This window comes from Adelges cooleyi, unplaced genomic scaffold (assembly GCF_023614345.1).
Source record: "Adelges cooleyi isolate 19-005CV unplaced genomic scaffold, UGA_ACOO_1.1 ACOO_flye_CR_arks_rails_tigmint_CR_PRNA_108, whole genome shotgun sequence".
Classification (NCBI taxonomy): domain Eukaryota; kingdom Metazoa; phylum Arthropoda; class Insecta; order Hemiptera; family Adelgidae; genus Adelges; species Adelges cooleyi.
This window is the reverse complement of record NW_026095761.1, coordinates 15,294,651-15,309,177: the sequence shown is the minus strand read 5'-3', so window position 1 is coordinate 15,309,177 and position 14,527 is coordinate 15,294,651. Positions and strand designations below refer to the sequence as shown.

The 14,527-nt window shown below is 34.5% G+C and overlaps 1 protein-coding gene across 6 annotated transcripts in view; it reads right to left on the bottom strand.

The window, feature by feature from the left end:
* LOC126838291 (protein tramtrack, beta isoform-like) overlaps positions 1–14,527 on the bottom strand; it is a 41,249-nt gene that overhangs the window by 16,125 nt on the left and 10,597 nt on the right. The window contains exon 1 of one of the 6 annotated variants that reach the window (XM_050572614.1): positions 1,604–1,875. The exons of the other annotated variants lie outside the window; for them this stretch is intronic. The gene's annotated coding sequence lies outside the window, so the exon portion shown is untranslated. Of the gene's footprint in view, positions 1–1,603; positions 1,876–14,527 lie in introns of those variants that run through there. 6 annotated transcript variants of the gene reach the window in all.

The following is a 14,527-nucleotide window of genomic DNA, read 5'->3' as shown; positions in this document are numbered from 1 at the left end:
AATAAAAAACGCAATTAATTCCGGGAACAACACGCTAAAATATTAAATGGAAAACAGAAGTTAAAAAAAATCAAACAACTTCGCTCAACGAAATCATATACATTTAACAACAACAATAATAATAACAATAGTGAATAGTGTAAATGATAATGTTTTGCGTTTTCTAAGCGTTTTGTTTAAACAACAAAATAAAAAACGGTTGTTGACGGACAACTATACACAGCCATTGTGCTGTTTGAAAAATCCCCTTGAATTTTGTTAGCATTTTAAAAACTTACACCACAAACGAATATAGGCCTGGAAAAAAGCCGAATTTCTGACGACTTGCTTACCGAGAGTTTTAACCGGAATTAGCCAATGTTTGGTGTTCGACAGTCAGACTAACGTTATCATACTTAGGCTTTACTAAAATAAAATAAAACCGATCCCGGTTTTGGCCAACTCAGGGTAAAAAACACTTAACAAGTAGGCTAAATGCGGAAACGGCAAATATAATCTTTATAATAATATGTGGTATGAAATATATAATATGCCATTTGGATTTGATGATGATTTTTATATTAAATTTAACAACAATAATAATATTAAGTCGCATTTGCATTATATTATCTGACTGGTTTAAGAGTCATGATAACTGTTATTATAAATATATATATATTTTTTTAATTGCCAAACGTTGCTGCTGCTTCCGATTTGGGCGTCAATTCGATGGCGTTCAATAGACACTATAATAATACACCGTGTGAGTGTGTATTATCATATCGTCGTTCGCCGTAAAAACCACAACCGTGTATACATTATATTTTAAGTATACAATATCGTACTACTACACCAAGAGCCTATTATAATATTGTATGTGTGTGTGTATGCGTGGAGGTTGTTCCCAACAGTCGAGCCGAGTACCGTTAAATAATATATTAAAAAAATGTACATTACACTATACACTATTTATGGGTTGTGTCGTGGTTGTTGGGAATAATCTGTACAAAAATATAAATAATTTTTTTTTCACCAATGACACATGCTAGACTCCCCGAAGGGGGAAAAATTGCCCACGGGGAAGTGTACTGTAAAATATTATGCTGTATTTATTAATAATATTGTGGCGAAACACATTCTGCACCGGCAGTGTTGCCATTTTTTTCCCTTAAAGCGTTGCCGCCCCTCCACGACCGGGCGGGTCTCTCCCTTCCCCCGCACCCTCCTCTTCATCACGGTGGCTGCTAAAATCGGAGGAGGTATTATAATTTTTTTTAGAGTTGGCAATAGCCCGTTTTTTATAGGGTATGCTAAACCCTCCTATATATTTTTGGGTGAATACCAAAATCATTTGCTGTAACCCGCTAGGTTTTAATGCCAACTCCGATTTTTTGCTTTAAGGCCTCTTCTCTTTTCTTGAAGGCGGCAATAAAAAAAAATCTCTCCATCAATTTCCACCCATTTAAAACTTCTCCGGTTGCATGTAAAAATAACCGAAGGTGGAATTTGATTGAGCATGTATATTATTTTAATGCGGCCGTACGGAAGAAGAATTAAATTTAAGAAAAAGGGGTTAAAGGAGCTGCAGAGTCATCGACCCCGTTGGTGTGCGAGAGCGACTTACGTTTATTATTATACATGCGCCGCGGCGGTTAATCCGTGTATCCGGTGGCCGAGCAAATCGCATCTGACGTACACTGCGCGGTGGTAATATACGGTAGTTTTAACTTTAAAAAAAAAAAAACCAAAAACTCAACTTAACGACGATTAATTTTTTAAAATAAATATACATATATATTTTTTTGATTTTTTCACTGAACCGAACGCGCGCGCGGTGGGGTTGTGGTCAGGTGGCGGCCATGACTGGCTGGTATACGTACGGCGGCGGCGTACAGTACACACTGGTGGTCGCAGAGTGAAGTGGCGACGGCGGCGGCCACGTTGAGAGCGTTTAGCCCCCGCACTCCGCCGCCACGGAACTGTATACGCGCGCCTTCCCGTGGGCTTGGCTCGGCGGCGGCGGTGGTGGTGGTGGGGCTCGCTAGGGCAGCGGCGTGGCGAATACAAACGGCGAAGGGGAAGGGTGCGGCGGCGTCCCCCACCCCTTTCAACTGAGGGGAACGTCTGCTTTGTATACACGGCGGCGACGGCCGGAGCTCACCGCGGGACCCGCTAACGAGTTAACAAACGTCAAATGACTCTGATGGCGAAATGGGCACACGTGTTACCCTCGCGCACAACTCACGCACGCGCGAGTGCAAGCCGCCAGCCCGTACGAGTGTGGGCCCTTTCCGTATGATTTCTGTACTATAGTACAATATGATAGTATAATAGTAAACATGTAATAATATACCATCTGACCGTCACATCGCACAACACAACAATAATTGTATGTTATATTATGCATTGGGTACAGGAAAAATCGAACCATCTGTCAAACATTTTCCGGATGAAAAACTTACTCAGAAACACCTGATTTTTTTTTGGTTGTAAAACTGCAATTTTATGCATAATATAAAACAATATAATACAAAAAAACTTTATCTGGCCAGTTTAATGATGATTTAACCCTTTCGGCAACTAAATTTAAAATTTTAAAATAAATAAAAATCTTATCAATAAAGTAAAAACAAAAAGTAGACGTCCCATGTATGAAAATACAATGACTGAAATGGTTAAATTAATGAAAGTTCTTATAACAATATTAGTGATCAAATTATTAGTCGACAATTAGTTATAACTTTATAGCTGGAAACATAATGATATTGACTGTTATGTTGTTGAAATATATTAACATATAGATCAGTTTGTTTTATTATTATTTTATGAAACTTCAAATAATACATATTATTATCAATATAATATAGGTAATTTAATTTTAAACACAATATTATGTATTTTAACCGACGTGGGCCCAATTCACAAACGATGGACAGTTCAGATTTCAAGGTGATCACAAAAAGTAATCACAGTTGTAAGCAATTAATGGTTAGATTTTTCAGTATTTAGTAGTAAATATTTAATTTAAGTTTTTACCGTAAACAATAATATTATTCCACACACATGACGTAGTTAACAACTCGTTTTTTTTCTATACAAAAATGTTCTTTTCCGAACCTAGACTTATTACGTCTTGATAAAAAATGTACATAGAAAACACACAATTTTAAACAATAATATTGTGCGTTTCCGTTGGATTACATCTAAATGGCCTCGCCTGTACGTAGAAACGTTTCCCAGGAGTTTTCCGACAGAAAACATTGTTATTATTATTATTTTGTACAGGATGTTTTTTTTTTCATTATCAAACCGAAACGAGGTCAACGATAGTATCACAGTTTATTCTAGCAGCAGCAAAGGGGTAGGTAAAGCCTCTATTCGATGGCCTTAAACAACAAAAAAAAAATGGGTGGACCCGATGAAGGAATTCTTGGTGTACATTGTAAAACAACGGCTTTGTAGCCGCACCGCTATATAGCAACGACCACGTTCATATGCCATCTCCCCCTGAGGGAATCCACTAAAAAAAAAATCATCGTAAGCCCATAACGGTGTATGTCACTGTAGGTGGTATGATGTGGAAAAGTATTCACATAGGTGGTATGATAGTTGTCCGCAGCCGCAGTCGACACTCGACAGGCCCGCGTTACCGTTGCGTTAAAACGTTATGTTTTCTACAAGCACAGGCGTCAATAATATTTAAAAACAAGTCCCAGAACGATTGGTTAAGTATTCGACGAAAAATTGTCTTTATAATTTTTAGTAGACTGGAAAATAATAATAACGGCTTTAATCAAACACAAACGACATACGTTATTGAGTAGACGCCTAAAAAATATGTATTTTTCGAATTTGTTACTTTAAAGAAAACGTTTAACGGTTTTTTTTTTTATAAAAAAAAATTACAATCAAAACCCACAACCGATCACTACTAGGATCAGTGAAATTGTTGGATACTATTAGAACGAACGAGTGCATGCACTTTGGGTCTTTAGGCCAAATAGATTTAAAGTGTTATTTTTTATAAGGCTTAAAACTAAATTCAAGGCAATTCTAAACTGCCCATTACAGTAAATGAAAGTAGCTCAATATACACAAGGCAAGAATCGTGTAATTTTTAGTTCTTGTAAATGCATAAAATTGTCAAAAATTTAAGACATTTTAAGTAGCCGAAAACAAAAATAACGTATTGAAACATTGGCACAACATCTACGCTTGAACGCGTCTGAACTGTTTAAACAATTGTTGGAATATTGTCTTTTTTTTTTTTACATTTCTGTACATTACAAGGGCACCGATCGCAAAACACAAGAATAATAATAACAATAACAAAAATAATAATTTTACATTAATATCGCACGAGGCGGAATATGACCTAAATATTTATTGGAAATTCAAGACACATTATATTTTGGGACTTAGGGACAGACTTTGTTTAAGAAAAAAAGAAATATTTCTCAACGCCCGTTTTCCGTTTGAGGATCTTTCCATGGGAAATACATTTCCACTGTACCGACACAAACCGTGTAATTGAGTGGAGAACATACATGCATCAGGAAAATAATAATAATATGCGGTGGGCAAAATCATAATGGTATAAAAAAAAACCTTGGAAAGCCCAGGGTTCCTAAAGTGCACATTTGGTGGATTACCGCAGGTGCGGATTTAACTATACATAAATATGTGCAACAAGGAGGGGTAGAGGAGTAAATGTGTGGGGCGACGTCGTTTTGCTGTATAATAAAAAAATATATTTTACCGGTTAACAAGTGTAATATATTTTTATACGAGCCCTTCCCTTAAAAATCATCCGTTTCTTCAAAGGAGATTTAAAACTTCAAAATGAATATGTAAAAAAAAATATCCATTAATGAAGCGCGACACCGGTTATCAGTCATCTCGGCGTTGTACCTACACATTTGCCTACACCCATTTGTGTATATGTACATGTTTTTGTGATATATAATATATTAGAATATATTTTACAAAACGTTAGGTGCCGGCCATAACGCGACTTTCGCAACATAGTCTCCGTTGAAGTGTTTAAAACCGTTTTATGTATTATTATTGTATTATGTACTTCTCTCTTTTAATGGCTGGTAAATAACTCATAAAACAACTAGTGGGGTGGGCGCGATTTATCAGTAATTATATTACTACATACACACACACACACACACTGGTCGCACTCAACCAAACGAATTCGAGTGAAATGCGAAATTCTGCTGCACGATTATAACATTATGTGCGCCTCGTCTGTGATAATATTCTTTACAGTTACTCAATGCATATAAATAATGATATATTTAAGCAGAAAACGGGCGATAACGAGAAACACCACAGTACTACACGTGTAAGAACGCAATCCTCTATTATTATCTAAAAAAAAAAAAAATATATATATATATAAAGCTTCTGTTTTGCATAAGGATAACTGGGAAACAGTGATAACAAGTATGGACGGTCTAATATATTGATTAAACAGGGTAGAGTGAAAAATAATTCTCTCATCAGCTTTACACAAAAAGAAAAATATTATCTACACATTGGTTGAACAAATTATATTCTAGTTTCAACTTGTATCCGATATTTCCAGTTATACAACTAAAAGGATACAGGCAAAATACAAACTGTTTTACTCAACAATAACTTTTTAACTCGACTGCGGAAGAAGGAGAGCAATGTGTTGATTTACAAAATTTGTTAAGAAAAATTATAAAATAAATACTGATAGAAAAGGGTATTTTCGACAAACTATACATATGATGATCAAGAACTAGATTTTGAAAAAGTTGTTCACTCTTTTGGAATTTACATTTCATTGAAAGTACCTAGGCTAGCACCTTGGGAGGTGTGAATGATAAAACCGTACAACAACGATGCGAAAAAGGAGGCGTTAACGCGAATAAGGGTTGTGGACATGCTGATCTGCGCCGTCGCACCCTTTAGGCGAATCCCATGACGAGCCCTTCCCATTGGCCGACAGCTGGGTGCTCACCGAGTGGGTCTGTTTTTACACACCACATATTTTTGCGGTATACCCTTTTCAACTACAACCCACCCTAAGCCCGACGACAAAATGGCTGAATACACCGCTTTACCTGCGCCTTCACACACACCATCACAGTGTTCCACCCAATGGGCAAACCGCTGTACTAATTGTTTTAGTCAATAATAAACTACACACAGTTTCAACCGTATGTAAAATTTATAAAAAAAAAACAAAAGTTTTGGTGTTGGTTACAAATGTTTTGAAAAAAAAAACAATAATAATATCCACTTGCTTTTAAATAAATTTACATAGTTAAACAAATGTATAAAATTAAAATGTGTCAAATATCGACCATAGTTTACAGTTGGTAAAAACGGGGTTTAAAATAACTACGACGCAGTTTTTTTTTTTGATTATGATTAAATAATTTTTTTTTGGGTCAACAGATTTCCTGGGCTTAAACAAAAAAAAAACAGCTGGGTTTTAAGTCAACTCAGATACTTAACCCCGGCATAAATATCGTTACTCGTGTGCTGCTCTTTAACGATTTGAAGAAAAACGACGGAGGTTTGTAAAATATCTAGGCATTATTGTATGTATACTCTACTTGGTATACAAATATTCCCGAATTAAACCAAGAGGGTGGCCGATAACACCACAGGTTTTTTAAATTAGATTGTGCCTATAAGAAATCAGCGAGCGCAGCAGCGTTGCAATGGAAAAATAAGTTATTGGCTTTAGTAAGAAAAAATATTGTTGTAAAATCCACATTTTAAATTTTAACTACTAAATGGAGATTACAAAAAAAATATCAGTAATATTTTCCCTCAGAAGGGGTGAAAACATTCTGTTCGTTAGGTGTTGTTTTTAGAATTGAGCCTTAACGTTTTACTGAAAGTTTATTATGTAGTGTGTACATATTTTTAATGTACCTACATTAACATGTTTTTTTAAAAAAAATGCAATCAGTAGTAAAGGGTCAATTTTCCCAAACAAAGTGTACAGCAGTATTAAGTATGTATATATTATAGTAATACAATCTAAACTGAATTTAATCCTAATTAATTTAATCAAAGTTATAATATTTTCAATCGTGTGGTGTAAAACGAAACGAACATTTGCTTTGCGAGAAGATGTATCGCGAGTACTCAGCAGAATGTTATTGTATAATAGTAATAAAACAATTATTTTGCATGTGTTTAAGCGGAGCAGAGTAAACAACAAATAAATACATGTGTTACTAAGAAAATATCTGAGATTGCATTAAGGAAGGGCAAAACACGCACTATCCTAGTCAAACACAACAACGACGTTGTTTAGAGTTCCTTTCTGTAACCCGAACGGATAAAGTAATTTTCAAAACATTTAAGGTTCTTGTTTTAAAGCGCTTTTGGCAGCTAAAAAGTCACCAAAATAAAGATAAAAAGGCGGCCGAGAGTACAATGTTGTTAGTGCTACACAAGCCCATTATTACCTACAACAATTTATTACATAATAAAATAGTGTAGGTCTTCACAAGCCTGTATGTTCGATTTTCCATAAAAAGAAACTATTAAACAGACATAATATAAAATCCTTAACTTGCTTTAGTGCACTACATTAACACGAAGAGATTATATATTTTAGGTGGGATAAAAACAACACAAGTTACTTTTAAGATAGGTAGAATTTCTATAAGACAACTATGGGTAAACAAATAAAGTAAATACGAATGAGTTTTTTTAAATAAAACAGACAGTTTTGTAATATACTAGAAGCTTTTTAACAAGTACTGACAAGTCTTAATTGTTGATCTTTAATTTAGGAGAAACATACTTTTGTACGATAAAAATACTAAGTTCCTCTGAAAAGTTTATCTTCTGAGACATGTGTTTTACATGTAAATATATGTAAGATTTTATCTGAAAATTTAGATTATTAATCTAAGTGAATATTTAAAAAGATTCTTTGTTAAATGTCCGTAGTCATACTATTAATGACATAAGATATAGTTTAAATTTTATCATTCAACGATTTATAACAGTAATGTATTTACTAGGGCCATTATCGTAGTAATAATTTAGTTACCATGTATAAATATTAACTTATATAATGGTGTAATTAGTATATGTTTTTAAACTGATAAGAATCAAAGTGTTGTATGGGATTTTAATTGTATTTTTTTTAACCCTTCCTCATAATTTAACCGTAATGTAACTGTTAATTATTTAGTTAGTTCACTTTTTTAAGTAATGCTCATTTTATAAATTTTACAACAAACTTAGATTTAAAAAAAATATTATTAGTAGTGTAAAGCCGTTTTCCTAAAGAAATCTGATAATTATTTAGTAGCTATAACTGAAAAAATCAATAAAAATTAATGTTGGTAATAGTTCTGTGTGAAAATCTAAATAAGATTCAAAAATAATTGGAAAAGTTCTAAGTATAACAAGATATATTTAATTAAGTAATATATTAAGTACATGTATTAAGTATATTATATTAAGTAATATATATTATCAAGCAAAATTAAGCCGGATAAAACACAAATTTCAAAAACTTACAGAAGTTTTATAACTTAACTGTCGGGTATACAAGGTAAGTATATATATATATATATATATATATATATATGGAGTAATAAACATTAAAAAGCGTTTAAAGAAATTTCATAATCCTTCCGTTTTAAAATGTAATTTATTCTTCGAAGAGTGCCTACTACTTTGTTTTTAATGTCAGACAATTAACGTCATAATAAACAAGTAAGGTTTTTTTTTACAAAAAGAAAAAAAGGTAATGACTAATAAACAATTGCAAAAAAAAAAAATTCTCTGTTTGACCAGTTGCAAATGAATGCGATTTACTATAACTATGTAGAGGTAGTCGATATGAACTTCCAGGCCGGGGTAAAATACAATTTATACACAAGCATGTGACCTAAATTACACCCGTACACGCTAGCGCGCGCAGTATTTAATGCTTTGGGATTTAATAACTATAAAAAAAAAAATTCAAAAGGTATATAAGGAATTAAAATACATTGAAGTTTTAGAACTGTACACTCTATTAGATTATCAATTTCTAAAACAAGCACTACTATACAGTCTAAAATGTGAAAACCGTTTAAAATTGCGTTTAAATAAAGACCCTTGGGACATTCCATACAAAAACCTTACATCTAAAAAAAACGTCTCCCTCAATTATTTATTATGAAATGAAATATAACATGTTAATTTTCGATAACACGATTTTATTTAAATATCTACAATTTAAATATAACGTACTATTTTTTAACGGTAAATAATAAAATTAGATAACTATAATTTAAAATTGTACACAATTTGTATATAACATCATAAAACCTTACAAATTTATGAAAAAGATATTGTATAGATATTGAATAAAATAGTTAATAGTTTATTATTTTAATAAAATTACTATTGAATTATAATCATAATTAGAGTAACTAAATTGTTTAAACTTAATTTTAATACTAACATTTTTTTTTACAATTAATAAATTAGCTGCATTAAATTGTAATGAATTTGATATATATTTGGTGATTCTTATTTTTGACCGAAAGCTTTCCTATCTAGGCAGCACTACAGTTGTAGATGTTTGTGTGGAATACGATTTCATAAATAAATTCACACTGCGCACCTAATATTATAAGTAATGGCGTATCTACTGAATAATAATAATACTAATAATAATAATACACGCCATTTAGAATGGATTACCGATAATCTCCAAGGGTTAAAGTATAATATAATACACAGCATATTTGTTTATAGAATATGCATGCCATTATTTTTCAGCGCGCATGTTTGCATCGATGCGGTCAATGAAAATTGTACAGGTTCATTAAAATACATTGTAAACAAATATATTGAGGTACATTTAAAAAAAATTCTTATGAACATATTTGTTATAGTCGAAGAGATGCATAAGCTATTGCTTGCGCTAAGGTTTTGCGATTGATTAGGTAATATTAACTACGTTGCTCTTAATAAACAACATTGACCATATTATTATAAATTATAATTAACAATGGAAATTATTATTGTGAACGTGGTGGCGATTTAAAATTTTCCGCATATTATTATTTTATTTGTAACCGCGGAAGAAAATTGTTGTTATCTATTTTGGTTGATACTTTATTTTCATTTTATTTAGGTTAACAATAACTATAACAATTATAATACAAATACATATAGTTATTGGTTGGCTTAAGGTTTTCGCCGATTAAGCACACACATTCGAGTGGTTTCTTAGTCACGAACCAGTGTAATAATTTAGTTTTTTTCGCTTGTGTGTACCAAAAATTAATATTATAAAATATTATTATTATGAGGACATTTCCGCTACCGTTATCGCGCTACTCCAAAGTAAAATGTTTTCGATCGTGTGTAAATTATACACACATTTTAACGCCCTTAGATAGGACGTACGATTATTTGAAGGCGTAAATGGATCTATGGACTCTTAGTTTATGGATAAATTATTTTGAGATACTGCTCGGCACTCAGAACAGCCAGAAAAATTACATAATAACAACAACGCGTCAACTATTCTATACATATTAGCCGACTACTCAGTCGCTTTTGCCACAAATAGAAACAATATTTGTATTTAAAAATTTAACTTTATACTTAGCTATAGTAAATACTTGCAAGGTAAAGAACCAAATTTTAAAAATTGCATAAAAAAATATATTAATTTATATGGTCAATGGTCAACTATTGAGTTAAGGACTGCAAATATCACCAATGTTATACATAAATAATTAATATCGGTGACAAAATGAATTCGTTTGTATTCATAATAATATTTACGGTATTAATGATTCTAGACAGATCATTATCACATTACCGTATAAACGGTTTTTCGCGTTAACGGTTTGTTTTGGTATTTGAATATTGTATATTTAGAGAGCGTCGCACCGGTGATTTTCAGTGGTAAAAACATGTTTAACCAGACTGAAAATAACTCGCTTAATTTTGGTTTCAGAGTAAAAGCACCCATTATAAAATTAAAATAGAAAATATTCCGGAGGGCAAGACGGTGCGTTTTTAAAAAAAAAAAAATTTATTTTTTGAAAAGTTACAGTCATTTAAAAATGTTAAAATAGTCGTTTTTTCAAAACTATGTATTGAGCGCTATACTTAGAATAATGAAAAAAACGCACCTTCTTGCCCTCCAAAATATTGTTCTCTTTTAGTTTTATAATGGGTGCTTTAACTCTAAATCCAAAATTAAGCGAGTTATTTTCAGTCTGGTTAAACAAGTAGAGATGAAAAAACATTTTTAAATCACTTTCAAGGGTGCTGTGATAGTCCAAAAAATAAATCAACTACCAAAATAGAGCTTCTAGCTGCCCTAGAACTTCTAAATAAAAATTGACTATTACGTTTTTACCATTCATAAACCATCGGTTTTTAGGTAAACACTAAATATTTGACAGACTTTTTTTACCAACTCTGCTTTACTTTATTGAAACAAAAATGAAATCCAAACTATGTCGCGCTTATCAAAACCAAATTAAAAAAAAAAACGGAAAGTTTTACAAACTCGGTCATTGTTAGAGGCACGAGAAATGGACCAACAAGCTTTCTATGTAAACTATGACCGGGTGGTACATATAAAAAGGATGTAATAGGTACTATTATTAATTATATAAAAAAAAAACGACAAATATGTCAGAATTGAGCAATAACGCCATTTTCACAATACGACAACGTCATTGGGCGAGGCGCATAACAAAAACATGATGAAAACCGTCGGGGTGATCATGAACGTAAAACATGACATCAAGGCCGTGCGACAGTGCTGTAGCGGTACGGCGGTGGCGGCGAATCACGGTATGAATCGTCCTGGCCCGGCGCGGTGGTCGACGGGCGGGCGGCCGCGCAAATACACCGTTCACGGGGAAAACATAATGTGAAAATCACGCGCGGCCGCCCGACTATGTATTATTATTATTATTATCGTAGCCGTTTTTGTGCGCAGAAGCGGGGCCCGTGTCGGCGGCGAGGTTGTCTTTGCCACATGGCCGCAGCCGCCAACACGGTGGGTGGGGTCCCGGCGATGATGATATTGCAACAGGGTGGAAAAAAAGCCGCCGCCGTGCAATCGAGATGCGCCGCCGCGGCAACAGTGTGCGAGGCCAACAAGTGGGTGCATCGAAACAGCGACGGCGATAACACACACGCGCGCACCGCGCACACTCACGTACCCTCTTTACCCCTCCACTTCTCACTCAACTTTCAAGCTCCGTCCTTCGCGCTATTCATACGCACGCACAATGCACCATTATCTAGTTCTCGTCATGTATATACAATATATTTTACATTTTTCTTCAGTACGGAGCAAACACCCATAACAATATTTTTTTAGTACAAAAAAAAAAAAAAACAAGGATAGCCCCGTCCCCGAAGTACCGTGTAACGAATAACTATACGTATATTTATTAAGCTGCGTGTCGTTATTATTATTCTCTGCGGAGAAACACGATAAAATATATCGTACGAGGCGCATATACGCTGATGATACTATACTACTACATTATGCAAATACTTCCAAACCCTTTTTTCTACGATTCTTTGCTCGACGAACGGCTCTTCTTCTTTTCTCACCGAAAATATCCTAAATAGTTTTGGGGTCATGCTGTGGTCGGCGACGACTACAACAGCCTAAGAGGAGGCGGACGGGCGCGTCGGTGCGGGGGGCGGGTTTGGTACGCGGGCGGCTTGCAGTGGCGGAGGGGAGAGAGAGCGCTGGTGGCGACACGTGGAACCGCGTTCGGCCTTCCCGAAGCGGACCGCGATGTACGCGCGCAACGCGTCCTTAACTCCGACCCCCTCGCCACTCGCCCTCCACCGCCATTAGGCGCGCGCACTCACACACGCACCACCTCCACCGCTACCACTACCCCTGACGGACAGAATAAGTGCGGGCGGGCGGGCGGTGGCAATAGCGCGGGAGCGGCAAACACACACACACACACACACGTTCGTTGCATACACGCGCCACGCTCGGTCACAGGCATATAACCGCCTGTACGCACGGGGTGGGGGACGCACTGGCAACAATGCGTAACAGATCGGCCAGCGCGTTTGAATCAAGGTCACCGCACCGCCCTATTCAGCTTTGTCAGTTTATACAGGGTGTTTTCATAACATCTTGTTGTCGTTCCTACCGACGTCCAACAAGTGGCGATTTTTCTTTGCTCTCCCCCTCTCAGACACACACTCGGCCAAAGTAAAATAGAAAAAAATACACGTTATTGTTTTCTATAAAACAAAAACTAGGTATTTTTTCGTTATTTAAGGTGCGATCAGGGAACAGGTCTGACTAAACAATTTAAATAAGTCATTATAATAATGAAATGCAAATATTATCGCTGGCGCACAGTCCAAGGGGGTCCAAGTGCATTGTTTTTTTGTGGAGAAAATGAGTTGTATAAAGTACAAGTACTTGTATTAAAAGTATTAACCTCCTTCATATCGCGTACAAATATAGAAAATCAGAAATTCGTAGTTTTGGTGTTGGTAGAAGTTTAAATACAAGTAACAATACGGCATTTTGAATTTTCAAACACCGCTCTTATAAAAAAAATATTTACCACCTGTGTACTACGCCATCGACATGCATTATCTTATTTGTATTATCATCACTTCGTAGGTAGGAGTTGATAATGCGGTATAGGAGAAACTATAACGCTGTAAAAAAAGTAGGTATAATGTAGTATATAGCTATAACGTTAGAATACAACCAAAAGTTTGGAATAGTAAATGAACACAAACAAAATAAACTTCAGTAGCATCTTTTTTATGTTGGTGAAGGCAGATAAGGCATTTTTAGAAAGCTATATGTGCAGCATAGGGGCAGAGGGGAATACTGCGAAAAAACATGATTGAATAATAAATACTGACAATAATGGCATTTTATTTTATTTTTCCCCCAGGTAAGAAAATGCACGACGTCAGCCATTTCTTGGTATAAAAAAAAATAACCGTCTTCTAACAACGAAAAATAAAACCAAACAAAAGGAGTATAGAATAATAACAATAATAAACACTAATATGCGCACACTTGTAGTTGACTAATAGGTGTCCGCAATTGTGTTAATTATTGGCATTTTTATTAGTTATGTGATTTTTGAAACATATTCTGACGGTTAAAATTCTGTTTGATTAGTACACTAAAATAAATAGCGTTTAGCCTTTATAGTACATTAAAACAAAAATATATTTATACTACTTAAGTGCGACGGTCGAGAAGTAATAGTCAAAAGCAAATAATGACTTAAGAAGTAACTACTAAACCGACAATACGTAACGCTTAAACCATCGAATAATGGTTTTATCAAACGTAAGCGAGTTCTATATTAATAAAAAAATATATGTCAACCCTATTAAAAAAAAAATGTATAAGAAAATGTAATCTTTGGAACCAGTTTATAAACTTAAAAGCGCAACTCTGGTATCAACTAGAGGGAAAAAAACATGTTATCGGATGCGACGGGGCAAGTAGGGGGAGAAAGGAACAAGTAGGTAAATGCGGTCGCGTCTCGTT